Consider the following 4,031-nt stretch of genomic DNA (forward strand, 5'->3'; position numbering starts at 1 on the left):
TGTAGATGGTGGAGGGAGAATGAGCAAATTGACCACAGCACTGTGGTATAGGAGGCCATTCAAGTGGGGGAGTGAAAAGGAATGTCTAGTGGTAGGGGATAGTATAGTCGGGGGCGGGGGGTAGACACTGTTCTCTGCAACTGTGACACAGAGTCCTGAAGGCTGTGTTGCCTGCCCGGTGCAAGGGTTGAGGATGTCTCGTCGCGGCTGGAAAAGAACTTGGAGCATGAGGGGGAGGATCCAGTTATCGTGGTCCAGATAGGGACACAATGACATAGGTAGAACTAAGAATGGAGTTCTGCTGAGAGAGTTTGAGGAGCTAGGGTCTAAATTAATAAAGAGAACCTCAAAAGGTAATAATCCCTGGATTACTACCTGAGCCGTGTGCAAATTGGCATAGGGACAAACAGAACAGAAATTTAAATGCGTGGCTCAAAGAGTGGTGGGGGAGACAGGGGTTTCAATTCATGGGGCACTGGAACCAGTACTGGGGAAAGAGGGAGCTGTTCCATTGGGACGGGCTCCACTTAAACCAGGCTGGAACCCAGAATCGAATAACTAGGACTGTAGACAGGGCTTTAAACTAAAAAGGGGGCGGGGGGAGGGGTCAGGTGAGGGGAAATTTAGAAATCTAATCAGAAAAGTCAAGGCAAGAGAGCAGTGTAGTGATTTGGGTAAAGATAAGTAGTGACAGGAAGGGACAGAGAGTTTATCGGTAATAGTGCATCAGCAAATGAGGTCAAAGCAGCAAAAAATAGTAAAAAGTCAAAATGAAAGGTTCTTTATCTGAATGCACGGAGCATTTGTAACAAGATAGATGAATTAGTTGCACAAATAGAGATAAATGGGTTTGACCTAATAGCCATTACAGAGACATGGTTGCAAGGTGACCAAGTTTGGGAACTAAATATTTCAGGGTACATGATGTTTGGAAAGGACAAGCAGAATGGAAAAGGAGTGAGTGTAGCCCTGATAATAAAGAATGACATAAGGACAGTGGTGAGAAAGGATCTTGGCTCAGAGGATCAGGAAGTAGAATCAGTATGGGTGGAGATAAGAAATAACAAGGGGCAGAAAACACAGGTGGGAGTAGTTTATAGGCCCCCTGATAGTAGCTATACCATTGGACATAGTATTAATCATGAAATAATAGGAGCTCGTAACAAAGGTAATGCAGTAATTGGGGGGACTTTAATCTTCATATAGACTGAGCAAATCAAATTGGAAAAGGTAGTTTGGAGGACAAGTTTATGGAATGCATTCAAGACAGTTTCCTAGAGCAATACGTCATGGAACCAACCAGGGAACATGCTATTTTAGATCTTGTATTGTATAATGAGCCAGGTTAATTCGTAATCTCACAGTAAAGTATCCTGCGGGGAAGAGTGATCATAATATGACAGAATTTCACTTTGCGTTTGAGAGTGACGTACTTGAGTCTGAAATTAGAGTCTTAAACTTAAATAAAGCCAATTGCATTGGTATAAAGAGGTGAGCTGGCTAAGGTAGATTGAGAAATTAGATTAAAGGGCATAACAGTAGATAAGCAATGGCAACCATTTAAAGAAATATTTCAACATTCTCAACGAATATACATTCCCTTGAGAAATAAAAACACCACGGGAAAAATGATCAATTAAGGGTTAACTAAAGAAGTTAAGGATAGTATTAGATTAAAAGAAAAGGCCTTTAATGTTGCAAAGAAGAATGGTAAGCCTGAGGATTGGGAGAGTTTTAGAAACCAGCAAAGGACGACAAAAAAATTGATAAAAAGGGAGAAAATAGAATATGAAAGTAAACTAGCAACAAATATAAAAACGGATTGTAAGAGCTTCTACAAGTATGTAAAAAGAGAATAGCAAAAGTAAACATTGGTCCCCTAGAGGCTGAGACAGGAGAAATTATAATGGGGAATCAGGAAATGGCAGATGCGTTAAACAAATATTTTGCCTCTGTCTTCACAGCAGAAGACACAAAAAGCATACGAATAATATTGGGGAACCAAGGGTCTAATGAAAGTGAGGAACTTAAAGTGATTAATATCAGTAGAGAAAAAGTACTGGAGAAACTAATGGGATTAAAAGCCGACAAATCCCCTGGACCTGATGGCCTATACCCGAGGGCTCTAAAAGAGGTGACTGCAGAGATGGTGGATGCATTGGTTGTGATCTTCCCAAGATTCTAGAACGGTCCTCGCGGATTGGAAGGTACCAAATGTAATCCCGCTATTCAAGAAAGGAGGGAGAGAGAAAACAGGGAACTACAGGCCAGTTAGCCTGACATCAGTCGTTGGGAAAATGCTGGAATCCATTATTAAGGAAGTGGTAACGGGGCACTTAGAAAATCATAATATGATTAGGTAGAGTCAACATGGTTTTATGAAAGGGAAATCGTGTTTGGCAAATTTATTAGAGTTATTTGAGGATGTAACTAACAGGGCAGATAAAGGGGAACCAGTGGATGTCGTATATTTGGATTTCCAAAAGGCATTCGATAAGGTGCCACACAAAAGGTTGTTACACAAGATAAGGGCTCATGGAATTGGGGGTAATATATTAGCATGGGTAGAGGATTGGTTAATGGACAGAAAACAGGGAGCAGGGATAAACGGGTCACTTTCAGGTTGGCAGGCTGTAACTCGTGGGGTGCCGCAGGGATCGGTGCTTGGGCCTCAGCTATTTACAATCTATATTAATGACTTAGGTGAAGGGACCGAGTGTAATATATCCAAATTTACTGACGATACAAAGGTAGATGGGAAAGCAAGCTATGAGGAGGACACAATGGGCTTAATTTTAAAACCGAGCCGGGAAGGCGGGGTGGGGGGGTGGTTGGGGGAGTCCAAATTGAGGTTGGGAAACCCATTAATACAGGTTTCCTGGACGTCCTTACGATTTTGACGGGAGACCAGCCAGGGAGAGGGACAGGACGTGATCAGGTAAGTCTTTGTTTGTATGGATGGTGGAGGGGGGGTGGTGGAACAGGGAGGCATGGGTGGGCATAGGCTGGCAGGGGGGTTGTGAGAGTCATGGGAGGAGGGATCGGGAGTCAGTCACGGGGCGGGGGCGTTGGGATCGGGAGTTATTGCGGGTATCTGCGATCATTGAGGGGGAAGATCGGGTGGGAGGATCGGGGGTCCGTGATCGTGGTGGGGGAGGGCAGTTAGCGATTTGGGGATGGGTGTCCGCGATCATGGTGGTGGGGGGGGAGGGGGGTCGATGCAGGTAGGCTTGTTGAGCCTGGAGAAAGTACTCCTGCTCCTCCAGACCCTCAAGCTGTGCCTTTCTAGGCACCTACCTGTTAGTCTCGGGCTTTCTCGCCTCTTCACGAGGACGCCCGGGAGTCCCGGCCCCCTGGGGTTGAAATCGGGAAGTCCAGAAAAATGGACTCCCGAAGCCTTCTTGAAAGGTTTTAGAATGTAATAACATAAGGAATAGCAGCAGGAATAGGCCATATGGCACCTCGAGCCTGCTCTGCTATTCAGTAAGATCATGGCTGATTTTCAACCTCAACTCCATTTTCCCAGCCGATTCCCTTATCCCTTGATTCCCTGACAGTCCAAAAATCTATCTATCTCAGCCTTGAACATATTCTTCTTTGACAGCACCTCCCAAAACCCATGACCTCTACCACCTAGAAGGACAAGGGCAGCAGGCACATGGGAACAACACCACCTGCACGTTCCCCTCCACGTCACACACCATCCCGACTTGGAAATATATCGCCGTTCCTTCATCGTCGCTGGGTCAAAATCCTGGAACTCCCTTCCTAACAGCACTATGGGAGAACCTTCACCACACGGACTGCAGCGGTTCAAGAAGGCGGCTCACCACCACCTTCTCAAGGGCAATCAGGAATGGGCAATAAATGCTGGTCTTGCCAGCGACGCCCACATCCCATGATCGAATAAAAAAAAATTCAACGACTCAGCATCCACAGCCCTCTGGGGTAGAGAATTCCAAAGATTCACAACCATCAGTGTGAAGAAATTCCTCCTCATCTCAGTGTTTAATGGCTGACCCTTTATCCTG

This window comes from Heptranchias perlo, chromosome 1, assembly GCF_035084215.1.
Source record: "Heptranchias perlo isolate sHepPer1 chromosome 1, sHepPer1.hap1, whole genome shotgun sequence".
Taxonomy (NCBI): domain Eukaryota; kingdom Metazoa; phylum Chordata; class Chondrichthyes; order Hexanchiformes; family Hexanchidae; genus Heptranchias; species Heptranchias perlo.